This window comes from Ctenocephalides felis, unplaced genomic scaffold, assembly GCF_003426905.1.
Source record: "Ctenocephalides felis isolate EL2017-DRISC unplaced genomic scaffold, ASM342690v1 CF-g0.4_SCAFFOLD_01604, whole genome shotgun sequence".
NCBI lineage: Eukaryota > Metazoa > Arthropoda > Insecta > Siphonaptera > Pulicidae > Ctenocephalides > Ctenocephalides felis.
The window spans coordinates 18,643,261-18,661,986 of NW_020537758.1; positions in this window are offsets into that span (position 1 = coordinate 18,643,261).

Consider the following 18,726-nt stretch of genomic DNA (forward strand, 5'->3'; position numbering starts at 1 on the left):
ATGTGCATATTTATATTTGGTTTCTAATGAAATTATGAAATTGATTTCACTTTTTAAAAATGAAAATATAAGGTAAAACTCTCTACACTTTACAGCAAAGTAGGTGTGTTTTGAACAGAAAATTTCATAATTTTAGAAATGCAAGTTCCAGATAGTTTACAAAAAAATAGGCTACAAATATTTTGATTACGAATTTACCCTCAAACCCTCCTCTTTTTCCAATTCCCAAAATGTTTTGAATTACATGAAATATATCATTCTATCGAATATGAAACGTCAATGTTTATGTTTACATTCTCAATGCTGATAAAGTACTATCGATAACAATACCTGTATTTTGCGTACCTGAAGTCGGTGCATTTTACGACTATTTGCATTTATCGATTGGTTATTAGATTAATTGAAGTAAATATCGAAATGTGGAATAATTTACCGTATCAATTACGAAAATAATACAGTCGTACCTCTACAATAAAAGTTTTAATAAACTATTGTTTTGTTGCAATAAATCATGTTTGTTGATAGAAACCTATAATAAAATTAATAAATTAAATTAAATTTGAATTAATAATAAATTAATAAAATTATATTTTTGTGTACATATTTTTTTTATAAAAGTCGTGTTTTATTATTTTTGAATTATAAAAAAATCTAAATTTTATACATACTGTTATAGTAATTAGAATTCCATTTTTTTCTATAGTAACAAAATTCATATTTCAATATGCAACTACAAACATTTTGTGTTAAATATAACTTAATTAAATTTCATGTAATTAAACAGGATAAAATAATTTTATATTCAATATTTTGTTCAATATTTGATTTAATTATGAATTATTTAAATTAACGCATTCAATAGTAATTTTATGACTAATATAACAAATAAATAAGAAGTAGTTTTAAATAATTTTAAGTAATTTTATGACTGATATAACTAATAAATAATAAAATAATTATGGTAAAAAGTATAAACGAATATTATTAAATATGGTGGATGAAGAATTGTTGAACAATACTAAAAAAATATTTAAAAAAACAGTAGATTTTTTAGATATTAAATCTCGACGTTTCAGAACTAGATACGTTCCATCATCAGGTTTTATTCTGTCATAAAAGATTATTTAAGATAGAAGAACATTGATTAATAATTGATGATATAAAGTTAAATAACTTAATAATTGGATTATGTACCTAATGTATTACAAGCGATTGACCTAAACTTAGTTTTTTTCCGTATCTTTTAGTTTATTCATTCCAATCTCCAAATTACTAGAGACTTTTAAAAAAATAATTTTTGATTTAGAAGAAGGAAGTTAAAATTTAGGTCCAAGATCAAAAATATACTTCAAATTAGAAGAAATTGGAGTATTAGAAAAATTTGTGCGTCATTTATCAACTGAATCTTCTTTAATCAAGGGAATAGAAAATTTGTCATGTTTTTTTTTTTTATTTATTGACCTTGCTACTTGAGCATTTAGCCATCTACTACTTCACATTATATCTTTGTTATAGTTCTCTAACAGTTTATCGAATTTTTTAATAAATGACATATATATATATATATATATATATATATATATATATATAACCGAATTGATTAAAGCAACTAATAAATAAAAATAACAAAATGTTTCAATAAGATTTAAAATTATATTTTTAAAAAAATACTGAAGTGATAAAAACACAATCCATTGTGTTTATCAGTTCAGTATATTTTTAAAAATTTATCCATTAAATATTATTGTTTAAGATTCTATTAAAAATATCTGTCTCATAAAGCCTCCACCCCCCTACTGCATTTATATTCATTATAAGCGTATAAGTCTTATTAAACAATATTTTATACTAATAAATTCCAATTAATCTTAAATTTATTATTCGAAGCACTTTTAAATGGTATCAGACTATCAACTGAAAATCATATAAACATAACTATAATCGAACAAAACACATTGAAACTAAACTGATGAAAAAACTGAACAAACCATTGCCTTTGAGCACACCCACGTCTAGTACACACCTTATAAATGCGATTATCTTAATAAATCTTTCGGTAATTCGTACACACAGCATGAAAGTTATTTTGATAAAAATCGAAAACCGAACGAAATTTCGAACCGATGCGTTTACAACGACGCTCGCGTCGTACTGGCTCGGCGCTGCGTTCGGACCATGTTTATATGGGGATCTATAGGTGGGTGGACTATATCGCGATACGGCGAAGCTTTTCCGACTGATTCTCATCGTTTCGCTTATCATACTACCCTGTTCCTAATTATGGGTTTTGTATCGCGGAAAACACTCGATTTTATGCGGAATACGAATAGACGAAAAAATTTGTACGAAATGTAAAGGCAATTTGATTTTTTTTTTTCAAATCCAGTCAAGAAACTAAATTTTGAAGTTTCTTAAAAGTAGCCTGAGGAAAGGTTCTGCTGTAACAGTTTGTTACACATTATCAAAGATTATAAAATTTTGAACAAAACTCTAAATTAGTCGATAATAACACAAACCGTATAATAGTTAAATTTTATATCACCTATGAAAAATTACGCATCTGCACAATTTTGTTTATAGTCCAGTCATTTAAGCTTAAATTAGGTAAGAATCTCGGAATTCGAGATACCCTACTGTAAGTCTGTAATTACTTGTATATTAACACCCTAAAGTTGTCTCAAAACCTACATCTTGTATGACACCCTACTATATGGTTTTGAGACAACTTCAGGGTGTCAATATACAAGTATTTACAGACTTGCAGCTGGGTATCTTCAATTCCGATGTGACTTACTATAATGACTAGGCTATTACAGGTTCGACTTGCAAGAGAGGAGCTATGACAATATCATGCAGGATGGTTTACATGTACATTCAAGGCAAAAATATTATTATTTATCGATTATATGTTATTCTTTAAGATCCTATTAAAAATATATGTTACATAAAGTCTCCAGCCTTCCTACTATTGTTATAGATGAGCAAGTTGTAAGCGACATTTTGCATTAGGCGGGAAGCGTAGTTCAGATGTTTAAAAAAACGTTTTTTTTGGCAAAAATGTCTTTCAAAACTCGCCAAGAATATATCCCTAAAATTTCAGATACAAATTCAAATTATATTCAGAGGAACAAAAACTTCGGCGCGCGAATTCTCAGTTTTTCATTTTTTCGATTCTTCATAATTTGCGGGAAAGATAGGAAAAAAACTCAACATCCTATCAAAGCGAGACAAAATTGATTGTACTCAGGATTAAATCCTCTTCTAGTTAAATCTAAAAAACCTTATAAAAGTTATAATTAACCCACTTTTTTAAAAATCTTTTATAAAAAATATTAAACAATCTAAAGTGAATTTTTTATCAAAAAGCATGATTTTTTTAAGTTAAGAAAGATTGGCGATTTTTTTACTTTTTTATGATTTTTTGAGGTTTGACTAGAATCTATATTAATGGAAATATGAATTTGTTTTGGTTATTTTTGTTTCGGATGCAATTGACCCGGCTCTTGCCCGCTCGTGGCGCATCAGCAAAATGCTTGTACCTGGCATATTATAAGATATATTTTAATGAAAAAAATTAAAAAGAATACTAAAATATATAGCAATGAAACCTGAAAGTTTCGTTTCAATTATATATGTATTTTCTTCCCTAAACATTCCCCAAAAAAGAAACTCTTCTTAAGGCAAATTGCATAAATTCCGTGGCATGTGTATCTATTCAATAAACATTGAGATTGAGTTATTTAGGCAGAAAATTGAACAATTTATTTGAATAATAATTTTAATTTAAATAATTTTTTTAGTAATGAGCAAGGAGAGCAAATACACAACCAAGAATAGTATAAATTATCACCACTGATGATAAATATAACTTGTAAATATTATAATTATAATATTATATGTTTTGATAAAATAATATAAATTATTATTGTGAATATAAATAAATAATGATTATACAAAATATTACTTCAAGTAAAAATAATAGCAATAAAAATTGCTGTTGCATTCAGAGTTCTATATGTTAACAATTGAATTGTCAATAGTTATTGAAAAAAATTAAGACAGTTTTAAGTTTTCAAGTAAAATAAATGATTTTGTTCACTGCAAACTTTGTGTGTTGATGCTCAGAATCTTCATACTATAATAACAGAACATCTCTCGCAAGGTCTAGTTCTAATGAACTATCTTTCTTCAGTATATTTGCATAATCAACCAAACTAAAACAAATTACCAACTCGTTAACATTCAGTACGTAGCTTTACTACCCTTTTAGACAATAAAAATGCATCAACAATTCCACAATTAACACTTTCCTCGCAAAGGCAATTAAAAATATAATTACTCAGGATCCGCCGGCGCTTTCGAGCATTTTTAATGTGTCATTAAAAGGCACTTGTAAAAATTTATAGCATTAGATGTTATTTTTGGACAGTTGAACTAGACGTAGATGAGTTTATGTTTTATTATAGATAGCTGGGTTGCTTATCATCGTCAAGAGCACGTTTTATTAATAATTCACTTTAATTCACCATTTAGAAGCATTCTCGTTATCCCGATGCTGCCTTGTAGTTATCGCAGCTTAAAGACCTAGAGGCATCTCGGAAAAGGAAGTCACGTAGGATACCTGTAAATACATCTATATCTGAACACATATATAATTATCTGTATATATATATATATAAATATATATATATATATATATTTGTATGTGGGCACACACGCACCTGACTTTGGGCTAACACAATGATTCAGGGTAAACCACCCTCCTAAAACTCCAAGCCAAGTGTTTAAAATGTTGAACGCGTATATGAATTACGATAATAAAGATTGAATTATATGTCGAGCTTTCTACAAACTTATGTATATATATATATATATATATATATATATATATAATTCAGCTGCCATGACGGTAGTGGCAATACTTCTGCGAAACCGTTTGAACGATTATTATGAAATTTTTTAATTAGTGTGACTAAAAATTGAACATCTATTTTTTTATAAGTGATAAGGTAAGTGTTGAATTTTATTATTTTTACAATTAGTATTCTGTGCAATTATTAAGCAATATTAATAATTTCATGTTACCTTGTTGGATTGAATCATTCAGAATTATTTTCCATATATATTTCTATATAAGCCATAAGAAATTTTCAATCTTATTATCTCCTTCCATAATTTCAGTCAAATCTTTTGCCATCTTAGACATTCCATGATAACACGTTCTGCGACTGTCCTTATCGTATGAATTTGTTTATTTGAAACTTTTTGCATACTTTAACATCTCAAAACTATTTGAACTACAATCGAAATATTTTCATAGCAGTTTTTTACTGTCATAAGGAACCTACCCCATAAATATCAGCATCTCAAATTTTCCGACAAAAATCGCGAAAAAAGCATGATGCTAAAGAGTTATGCTATGTTTTTGGTTTCTTCGAAATTTTTTTGGCAACTTTCTAGAAAATTGAAATGCAGTTTTCTTGCCCACTTGGCAATTCATGTTGTTAGTGGCAATACTCCTCCAAAACGGTTTGACCGATTTTATTAAATTATCTAATCAGTATGACTGAAAATTGGACATCTATTTTTCATACGCCTAAGTGATAAGGGTTGAAGTTTTATTTATTTTTTTTATAATTTGTATATAAGAGATGCAAATAGCCCTAAATTTTCAAACTTCCTAACACAAACCCCTATTTTGTAAAGTCATTTTACTAATCAAATAGTTTTTCATCCTTCTTTCAGTCATCTATCATAAATCTGAATTTGGTAGGTGATGAACTTGCAAAGAATTAACATTATTTATAAATTGTGAATAAATGGAATTGGTTTTGAAGAAAAATATTACATAAATGCTTGCAAAATTTAATTTTGATAAATGGAGTCCAATTTAGCTCAGAACTATATTTAAAACAGTATATAAATCATCTTCAATTCAAATAAATTACAAATTTATTTTATTGTTATCGTCATAGTCTTGCTAGATGTTAACAATATATTGTCGTGATATAATTAGTAAGACATGAATGAACTGTATAATTGAGCAGCTAGATAATTAAGTCCACTGGAGCAAGACGAGAGCAATAATTCAGAATATTTTAGAGATGCCTTTTAAATGACTAACTACTGTAGTGAAACTTTTGCAAATGTTACGCCTTCTTAATTAAGATGACGAAATCAAAGGTCGAATGTTTCAAAAGAACTGCTAACGAGATGAGATACTATTAATAAAAGATATTTGAAATAATTATTATATGTTGTCTTTATAAAATTGTATGATTTCATATTTATAGACTACACTAACTAAAAATATTTTCCAATCTTAAAGGTATGAGAGGTCTCCTTTTCCGAAAACTTTAAATTACCGAAATATTTTTTTTATTAATTAAACATCGGCTTAAAATCACTTAAAAATGATAATGTAATAATGTAAATTCATTAGAAATTAAAATTGCAAATATATCGAGCTATGTATTTGTAATTCTGGGAGTGCACAGAAAGACTTTTTCAGTTCCCAATAGGTACCAAATCATTATTCATAAAGTTATACAAAATATTTTTTGCAAAATCCAAATGCATGAAAATGAAATAATTGTAATAATAAAGGGTTATATTTCTCATTATCAAACAAAAAATTGCAATTAGTATATACAATTGATTACCAATGAACTGCCATACACAGATATGGCAAATCTGATTAACATATTTAAATTACTACTAGTTCCAGGTGTGTTTATGCCAATGAATATATCATTTTTTATTTCTAAATAATTATATATAATAATAATGATAATGATTTTCACACAATTCTGTTTCTAACAAGAAACGAGACAGATACTACGCCGACGCGTCGTTCATATAACGTGGAAGGGCAAATCCTTCGCCTAGAGGGAAACTGGTGCCCTAAAACAGGGCTAGGCGATAAATCAATGTTATTTATGGCCGTATTTCGAAAAATATTTGCCAATTAAAGGTTTTTCAACGCATTTATGGAGAATGATTAACTATACGTTGTTGGACGATCGTAAATTTTTAGGGATTTTCAGAGGATATTGTGCTTCTGCATGTCAGTCAAACTTTTGTTATTGAGTCAATAACACAAATTAATTTTTTAAATTCAATTCTATCAATGTTGTCTATGAATAAAATTATATAATTTGTTCACTAATTTCAATGCAATATTTAAATAAACCAAGTTAGACAACGATCTGTAGTGATAACTAATGCAATAAATAGATATCATAGAAATATACAATATTGTGAAATATATAGATAATCTCATTCATTCTTACATAAGATAAAAATGATTTTGCATACAAATCTTCCAGTTATTCTGTTTTAAAGTTATATATTAAATTAATATTTTATAATGATCTATTAATGATTTAAAATTTAATCAAGTAATAATAAAATCAATAGTTTATCTTAAAAGTAAGAAACAGGTACTAAACGTGGACAGCTCAGTTACAGGAGTACAAAATTTATAAATAATTATAGAGAAACTTTATATTCCATTATACATTAATAATGAATACAGGAAAATTTAATATTAGCTTATAGAATCACTATGAGCAAAATCTCAAATAAGTAGTTCTTTAGATTTTTTTTACATTCGGCAACTAAAAAAAATGTTATATGTAGAACTAATATATACATATATTTATATATATGCATGTGTGGGTTTGTGTGTATACATGAACTTGCATAAAATTTCAATAATATTATTGTAAAATATGCTTTATGGTCTGCTCGCAGAATTATGATCTGTGCGTCATATAATACAGAACTATAAATTTCTGATGAAGTTTTGATAAATTAAAATGATTAACTACACGACGTTTGAAATTCATAATTTGTTTATAGAAGAATGAGGAATTATACTGGTATACTTTAAACAAAGTTGCTGCAATTATTCGAGATCTAATCTAATCTAAACTAAGGAAAGATTTTTTTTATTTACTTATTACAATATGTTAATGAAAGCAATAACCAGAAACTGTTAACAATATATGAGAAAGATATATGCACTTTGATTAGATATTTTAAATGATATGCACATGGTCAACAATCATTTTTGAGAGCCAAAGGGTATTCTTTTCATCTGTACTTCCAAAACCGACGAACCTGCTTTCCCAAAATACAATCAATTATAATTGATAATTATCTATACCGTCAATACAAATAAAATGCTTTTTTAATAATATGCTCAATTTTCTCAAAAACTGAATGGCCATATTTTTACCTATATTTTTAATACTGTTGCACCTTTGGAAATGATTTTGGAATCATTCAAATCGGTTGAGCCGTACTCACAAAATGGTAGACAAAAAATTGTATCCAAACGCACACGCGCCGGGCATGCATCATGGACCTGTCTTTCCTATAATTAAGAATCGAATGTATTTGGAATTATTCAAATCGGTTGATCAGTGCTCTCGAAATCGCGGACGAAAAATTGTATTCAAATACAATTACATACATGTGACACATGTATCCTAGACCTGTTTTTCCCATAAATAGTAATCGAATATTTATGGAATCATTCAAATCGGTTGATCTGTGCCCTCGAAATCGTGGACGAAAATTGTATCCAAACATACATATCCACACATACATCCATTTTTTTAAGGTATACCAAATTGTTTAGAAGATCTTGAAATGCAAAGATTAGCAAAAAAAAAATTTCAATTTTTTGCAAATGATATATACATCCCACACATACATTCTGGATCTGTTGTTCCCATAAATAGTAATTGAATGTTTTTGGAATCATTTAAATCGGTTGATCCGTGCTCTCGAAATTGTAGACAAAAATTGTATTTAAACATACATACACACACACACACGCCACATACATCAATTTCTTCTAAGGAATGCCAAATTATCCAGAAAACCTTAAAATGTGAAGATATAAAGAAAATCAATTTCTTATTGTTTTTTTGATCATTCAAATAGATTAATCCGTGCTCACAAAATAGTAGACGAGGTATTGTATTGAAACATAAATATAGGCCACACACGCCAAAAAAACATCAATTTTTTCAAGGTATAACAAATTGTTCAGAAAACATTAAAATCAAATAATATGATAAATTTTCACTTCTGATTTTTTGCGATAGTTATTTACTTACTTTACGAAGAGTTAATAAGAGTGTCAAGAATTTTTAAATGTATTAGGAACTATTAGCTAATTAGAGTAGTTAATTTATAGTCCAATCTTTAATTTTTAAATCATACTCTCGTTATACTCACAATTACACTTCTGGATACAATCTATGACTTTACCATTTCCAAACAAATTACATAATTAAATTCGCACCAAGGCTCCCAAGTCCGTTCGTTTAATTTTTTCGTCAGTCACATCCGTCGCCAGGGGCACGGATTTCGTTGCTCCGTAATATTATGAGGGCCTTCGTCATCGTGTCTCCGGCAGCAGCATGCCGGAGCAGCTGAGAGAGCAGTTCTAGGGGCGAATTGAAAATCATCAGCACGAAAGAATCTATCTCACCGCCTGCGAGAAGAATGGAGAATTGGAAAGTGCACAGTGCGGCGAGGGCAGTCGAGCGAACAAAAATTCATCGGAATAGATATGTGATAGATGGGTGGCTGGTGTACATTTTCATAAAAAAATATATTGTTGTCTATTTGTTTTTATAAAACTTGGAATTCGTTACTTATATAAGAATTATATTGGAAATAAATCGGAATAGATATGTATCAGTTGGGTGGCTGGTGTACATTTTTATGAAATATATCGTTATCTAATTGTTTTATTCAGCAATCAGAAATACATAAGAATTCCTATTAGCTAAATTGACAATATTTGAGAGCGATGTCTAGGAAGAACTCCAATGAGATCTTCTTAGTTTAACAATTAAAAAGATAATGATATATTGAAGCTAATCTAAGACTAAATCGAAAGGCCATTGACATTGACGTTTCAATCTTCTTACGCCAAATGGTTGGGTAATGTCGCCTATTGATGAAACTTAGAATCCGTTAGAATTATTTTAATGGGGTGAGAATTTAGAAAAATTCTCAGCTGACTGATTTGAGATACTTCTAAAATTATGATAGTAAAACATTTATCTGTTCAGTTACAAAAGAATGTATTCAATCTTGAAACAAAAATGCTTTACCCAAAAACTAATCGTTTTGCCACAAGCAAAATGTTGTTTTATTCGTTAGAGTCGAATGCTTCGTTCTCTCAAAAACTGCAATTTTTTATACACTTAGTTACTTATATCTGAAATGACTGGTTCTGCCTTTGCCAAAAACTAGTCATCACGTCTGCTCATCATCACGTCTGTTCATCTTCACGTCTGCTCATCATCACGTCTGCTCATCATTACGTCTGCTCATCATCACGAATTGCATAATTTTTGAATCTTTCAAATCGAAAGCTCTGTTCTCTCAAAAACTTTATATTAATTTTCTGCACTCTTTGCTTCATAACTCCGAACCGACTGTACTGACCTTTTTCAAAAATAAATCAGCAAACCCCCTCGTCAATAGAAATCGTATGTTTTTTTAATCATTCTAATCGGTTGCTCCATACTCTTGAAATCGTGGACGAAATATTGTATCCAAATATACACATATACATCAATTTTTTGAAAGGCATGCCAAATTGTTAAGAATCCTTCGAAACGTGAAGATATGCAAACATATTTATTTATTTATTTATTGAGATTACTATAACATATCCTGCGGGAAGTTAAAAATGAATAATTAGGTACTAATTTTTTTAATAAAATAATATATGTGTAGATTTAATTTTGCTTATGATGTAGGCTTGATTGAAAATTTTCTTTTATTTTAGGTTTTTATTTTTTTCACTCGATTGTAGGTACTATTTTTTTAATATAGTAATATATGTGTAGATTTAATCTCGCTTATGATGTAGGCTTGATTGAACATTTTCTTTTATTTTAGGTTTTTATTTTTTTCACTCGATTCTTTCATTCTAAAACTATTTTACCAGTTCACAATACTGATCATGTGCGCAAATTTTTGATGAAACTTGTCAACATATTTTAGAATATTTTTTTCTAATGAAGGGCCTCTCAAACACACCCGATTTACAAAAAAATAAAATTCATAGTTTAAAAAATCTTATTTCTTATAAATTCGGAACAATTGTGTTATTACTTTTGACTGTAATCCTTGAAATGCTATTCACGATTACGGATCCAAAGTTTAAATGACAAACTTAATAAAAAATAACCACAATAACCAAAAATTGGTCACAAACTAAAGACCTAGTTTGCACCTAAAAGCTCATAATTGTGACTATTACCGCATTTTGGTTTTAAGTTAAATTCTGATACACCCTGTATGATTTAACGTATTTACATTTATTATTAAATTTATAATTATAAGGCAACAAAATGGAAGTCGTGATATATTACTACATTGTTCCTTCAGTGCAATTTCACTTATAATCCTATCATAGCCTGAACTATAATGTTGTGCCGATAGAAAATGCAAAATGCGCGCTTGAAATAATGAATTTTAAATTAAATTTTGAAATAATTTGCATATGATATTTTATGCAAATTAGACTGCAGATTCATCTAGAATCTTTCTGCATTTATGATATTCTTATATACACACCACTGTAAGGAAAATAGTAATATATATATATATATATAAATATATATATATATATAATATATATATATATATATATTAGGGTGGTCCGTAATATGGACATTTTCGAATTTCCTTGCTCCCAAGATTAAATTGCGCACTATCTAAACGTTAATATTAACAGCTAAAACTTTTAGAGAATTGTTTTTTATCAATTTGAAACCATTTGAGCTCTTGGGAGCAAGAAAATTCGAAAATGTTCATATTAAGGACCACCCTAATATATATATATATATATATATATATATATATATATATATATATATATATATACATATATATCATAATGAAAAGTAGATTGAATAACATTTTACAACTTTGGCCAGCTTGATATCAAATAGTATAATATCAAATTTTATCATGGATCTATAGATTCCAAATATTATCTCAGGGTAAAATCGCTTTTTGTGAGCATTGTTGCAACACATATGTTAAGTAACTATAATTCACTAATTTTTTCACCTGCTTTCTCTAAGTGTAAATTATTTTCTATTAAGTACAACAAGAGGAACAGCCCGCTTACTTTTTTATGGAAAAATATCTGTCGCCCTCAATAGAATCAATATAAATATTAAGAAAAAATCATCAGCCCGAGGCCTATAAAATCGTCCAAGAAGAAGAACATGAATTTCTCGGTATTCCACATTGTATAGGCCGTGCTCTTTTGTGAAATAGTATAATGTATAGTCTATACAGGGTATAGGTTTAGATATAAGGTATAGGTATAGGTAGATAGGGCGCGTTCTGCTCTTATCGCGCGCCACTCGACGATCTATTATTAGAAATGACTAGAGTGGATTTCGCATTAATGATGATTCTACGCGGTGGACGACAAGAAGGCTCGACGAGAAAACGAGGAATTACTTATGAATGTTTTTGTTAGAAACAGTCGAGAATTTAATGATTTCACCTTTTTCAACAAGTCCTCATTATTATTTCATCAATTACTATAAAGGGAATAGAATTAAAAATCTAGTTCAGACTGATAACTCTTGCTAAATATCTGATGAATGCTGTCTTTTTTTTCAATTGCTACTTGGTAATTTGATTAATTATAAAAATGTGGTGTATATATTCTCTAAGGTAAAATTTCCCAAAATTTATCCTATATTGCTAGTTAGGTAAGTTATAGTAATCGCAAAAAAATCGAAAATAAAAACTTTTGCATATCTTTACGTTTCAAAGGATTCTGAACATTTTGGGATACGTCAGAAACTAGTGGGGCGCATGGCATCGTGTCTTAAGGCGAATTGCTGAAACTTCCCGTACCAAAAATTATTATTTTTTTAGAAGATTAACATTTTTGAAAAAAAATTACTCTGAAAAATTAGATTTTTAAGAAACTATACATTTTTGACAAAAATTTACTTTTTTTAAAAAAAAGACTTTTTGAAGAAAAGTGTATTTTGAAATATTTTGGAAATTCTGAACTTTTTTTCAAAGCAATCGTACTGTTTTAACTGCATAGAGGCAAAATATCGAAGCGCTTAAGCGCCGCGCCGCCGTCTAACGGATAAGCATTGGTACGGAACCCATAGGAATGTAAACAAAATTTATACTAATAGTTAAAATCTCTATAAAATATCTGATCATTTGATGTGCATATGTCTAATGATCATTTTTGACCTCCAGATGGCATTTTTTTTTTACTTTTTTTACTAGATCTCCGAAACCGTTAGAACTGCCTTCATGAAAATTTGATCAGTTCTTTATCTTGTTAATACAAGTAAAATGTTTTTAAATTATTCAAATCGGACGCTCCGTTCTCTTGAAATCTGAGTTACCGTTTTTGGCACTTTTTGCCCCATATCTTCGGAACGGCTAGACCTGCCTCCGCCAAAAACTAATCAGCACGTCTCCTTATCAATACGAATCAAATGTTTTTGAATTATTCAAATCGCTTCATCCGTGTTCCCGAAATCGACGACAAAAATTTGTATCCAAACACACATACACACACACATACATCCATTTTTTCTAAGATATGCCAAAATACTCAGAAACCTCTGAAACGTAAAGATATATAAAAATTTTCATTTTCGATTTTTTTGCGATTACTATAACTTACCCTACGGAAAGTTAAAAATGGATGCATGTGTGTGTGTATGTTTGGATACAATTTTTAGTCCACGATTTCGGGCGCGCGAATCAACCGATTTGATTGATTCAAAAAACATTCGATTCCCATTGATGGGGAAGATGTGTTTTCAATACTCAGAAACTGAATGGCAATGTATTTTCATAATTACTTTAAGTTGAATAACTATAGATCGACAATGCTATATTGTACAGATAACAACTTGTAAATAAACAATTCGAAGTTGTATTAAAATATCGATATAGTTTATGCAATTGCCCTCGGTTAATGTATTTAGTCCTAAAATCGAATAAAATCAATACTAAAATTTTAAAATACGATACGTAATCCCTTTCAATATATGCTTCGTCGAGTTGACTGTACATTTTTTTTAAGTACACATAATCTTTCAGGCTTTTCACACTATGTTGAAATTCTGTAATCCTGCGTAGATCGCTCGGCTATCCCATCCGTGTATGTCAGTGTAGCATCAACAGTAAGCGGATTATACATATATGATGTCACCTTTGGACTAACCCCGTTGACACCCAAATCCGATACGATAAGGAATGATATTCGGTGAAGAAGAAGAAAATTAAAGATTTCAACAATACACGAATAAATTTGTCTGTTCTAATTACGAATTGGAAATTCTATTAATTTATGACTAATAAAAAAAATAAAATTTGAATACTTGTTCTGAAAAAGTTTCAAATATAGCTCAAGGGGCTAATTTTGCAGTAATGTTGCCATAACAACGCTGTGTGTTCCGCAAAATTGACCCCTAAATGTAGACTTGAATATAAATATGTGTAAATCACTTTTTTTATTATGTACACTGTATGTGAGTCATCATTCAGCACGTTAGACTAATTAAGGAGAATTTTTACAAAGTTAAATAAAAATTATATATATATATATATATATATATATATATATTTAAACTAGATAATTAATATTAATAACTCACGACTACAGAACTCGTATTTGCATTTCGAAAATTGTGCAAAATTTCTGATAATATTGTTGTTATATGATAATCGTTTTGCATATGCAAAACAATATCCAAACTAAATATGATCGTGAGCTTGCATAATGAGTATAATCTCACAACACAATTTGTGATCGTTTTATGATAGAATTGAACGATAAATTATATTCAGATAATATTTGCTTTAGTGCAAAATATGCTACATTCGTCGGAATAAATAAACGGTCCATGAGTAAATTAATGACTACAATTAATATAATACATTAATATACACTAAATAAATAAATATGATACATTTAATAAAATACACAACATTTATAAAGTAAATAAAACATCATAGTATTGCAATATTTTCATGAACATTGAAAATGAAAAATACCTATTCTATGTTAGCTATAATGATACAGCTTGAATTCATTATTTCATTAAAAATTTAATTAGTTTTTTTTCAATACCATAATATTATTTATACTAAAGAAATTTGTAGTACTAAATTTGTTTACATTACTTTGTTTGAAAAAATTGTTTAACGTTTTAAAAATATAAACTCTTCTTTTGAAGTTTCGCTTGTTTATCTTTAAGACAGATTTTACGACCTAGCTGTAAAATTTATTTTACTGCAATTCACTTTATTTTACATTAAAAAAGTTTATTAAATCATGTAAGATCAGGTTTTATATACGATCGTACCAAATTAACTAGAGCATTTTATATTCGCGTCAGTTAAATTTAAAATACAATCAAAATAAATTTTTATATCAATGGGTTAAACAATTTTTTAAGAATATAAACTAAATATCATCAAAAATATATACATAAAATTAATAATAATTTCTAAAAATGTTCTGCATAATATATCAGAATGTTTTTAATGAAAATATTCGGATCATTTTATTTATACTAGCTCTACAAGTAGAAAACTTTTATGCTCCACTTTCATGAAAGATAATGAAGAATCCTGGTTAGTTCCTATTTATATAGAAAACAGGTTTTCGCAAAGTTTGCGGAAACCATCAAACAAAATCAATTACTAGCAACCCATTCATAAGGCTATTAATAGTAAATAGAGCTAACAGACTAATTAAAATATTAAAAGATATTTGAAAAATCAAAATCAAAGGATGAATTGCTTAATAGTTGAGAATTCATATCATAAATGCATAAGAAAAATAGGTATGTAAATCGAGAGTACATATTTGCAATATATTTTCATTTTTAGCCAAATTATTCAGTATGTTTTACAAAGGTGAATGCAATCGCCCTACTAACTCAACATGTTCATATGTATTTTTGAAAGATATTAAAAAATGCAATTTGTTCATATCTAGCCAAATAAGTTTCAAATAATTCCAGATAAATGTAGTAACAATTTTTTAAGTTTTATAAAAGGTGGGTGCAATCACCATATGATTAGTTTTGAATTTTTATGAAAAGTATATTGCTTTACATTTTATATAAAAATATAGCTTTATGTAAGATAAAAATCTATATTAAATTTTTTGTAACGTAAAATTTCACATTATATTTTGAGATAATTTACATTTTTATTTAAATTAAATATCATTGACTGAAAAAATGAAGAGGGCAAAATTTAACTAAATAAAAACTTAAGTAAATCCTCATTAATTCTTAACCCGAAGACTCCAATTTACGGTATTAAATCTCAAAAATTATGTTTTATTATTCGCCTTTGCTTATTATTCCTGCCGCTTCATTTTAATTAAGATAATTAAGTTTTAGCAGTATATAATCATTATCCTAGCATGTTATATATATATATATATATATATATATATATACATATATATATAATAATATAATATATATAGAAATATTTCAAATGTAATTTTACATTTTATTTAAAAAAAACTTTATATTAGACTTTATTATTAATAATGCGAATACAAATACAAATAACGTAATTCTCGTAATAATTTTCCCAGAAGTATATTTTTTCCTTATCCAATATTTCCATGAAAATTCTTATTAAAGAATATTCGATAAAAATGAAATCAATTGAAACTGAATAATTTTAAATTTCCATGAATTTTATCAGTGAGACAGAATTCATAGGTAAATGCGGACGACACAAATAAAAATGTGGAAGTGCTGCTCAATTTTACGATTCATTTGCAATTATAGAAATTCTTGTTCGCAAAACGGTAATGTATGTATATTCATATTATATTCGAATTATATATAGTGCATATAGGAAAGCGTTGAAAATGTGTAGACTATAAATGCAGTTAATATGTAAAATGCCACTTTGTAATGCAATGAATTCTAACCATAATTTTTAAAGTCATCCGGTACCTTAAGATAGAAATATATATATATATATATATCTTATATATAAAATTCTTCTGTAACAATGTAAGTTTCATTAATCCTCCTAAACTATAATTCGGATTTTCATAAATCTTCCTGAAGTTTGTTCGGGAAATTTTCTAGAATGTTTTGATTTATAGAAATATAGTTAGATTGTAGAAATAAATAGAAAAAATTACAAAAAACCGCTTATCATTGTTTGCCCTTGAAAATATTTGAAGCTTATTTTGACATTAAAAACAACTGAAGACTGTCATTTGCCAAACATTTCTGTTCACTTATAGGCTAAGGCAATATTAAAATATAATAAATTAATGATTATGAATAAGGAAAATGTATTGTCTACATTATTAATGCCGAAAAGCAGCTGAGATGTGCCAAAAATTAAATTAATATAAGATGCAAATAATATAACATGCGTCTGACAGTCTGCGCGTGCGTCTGACGCGCACGGCGAATCGTGTTCTCAACGTACGCGTGGCTTGCTTTTGCTTGCAATCATTTTGTTTGCGCAGTTTGCGAACAGATTCGCCGTACGAATTCTTGCAAAGGAGTGAATAAGTAATTGCGCTCAAAATTATTCAATTTGCAGTCGTTTTGCCTTACTATACTAAATCACAATACAAAAAAAATATTTAGAAATTTCATTGTGTCAAAAATTCATATGTTTGTCATTGGGTACGGAATATTTACTCAATGGAGCGCTTTCGGCCTGAACTTTTTTTACTGTTTTCCATTTCGTTTGGAATTTTAGAACAAGGTTTATCTTACTCTTCAGAAGTGAAAACAATTTAGACTCCTTTACCACTTCTTGGGTGGATGACATTTCTTTTCAGTGGTGTAATTTTACTTTTTTCAAAATAACGTTGGGTATCGATAAAAGAACTAATTATAAGAGAAAAATGTTTAATAATGTTTTTCAAAAAGCAAATACTTTTCAAGTTACTGGCTACTGAAAATTTGTTTCTTTTTGCGTTTTTCATCATTTGTTGCTAATATCTTCAAAAATATACATTTTAACGAAAATCATGTAATGAACAAAATTATATCAATTGAAATCTTAATAAATCGCTATTTTATGGTGTTTTAGGAACATTATTAGGCTAGATATGAATATGGGTTTTTATAGTGCTCAAAATAAGCTTTAAAATGAGTAATTCTGCGTGTAAAATGAGTAAACTATCATGCAAATAAAAGACGCATATAATGTTGTTTCATTTAAATCACAAGTTTTTCAGTGCCATTTCCACCAAATTTAAAAATAATCGTATTCCATCTAGAATTAACTTGGTTTAAGAGATCTTGATAGATTCTAGAAAATACCATAACTTTAGTACAAACGATTTTCAAAAAACTCATGATTTCATGAAAAAAAAGACATTAAAAATAACATCCAATTTCTCATTATAATATCTCTGAAAGAATACGTATAAAAGTATATATATATATGAAAATTCGAGGTATTCGAGGACTAATTATTGTTGTTTATTATTTTTCTATTACACAAATATTGATAGAGGTATTAACTAAGGAGTGCGCGGCTGTCCAACCAGAGGTCTTTCGAGCTCTTTAACCCTTTGCCGTTTCACAATAAGAGAAAGTACGGTAAAATTTATGATAATAAATAGTGTATTACAAGTTCTGATAAAATCAGAATTAAAAGAGTAATAATCCAATT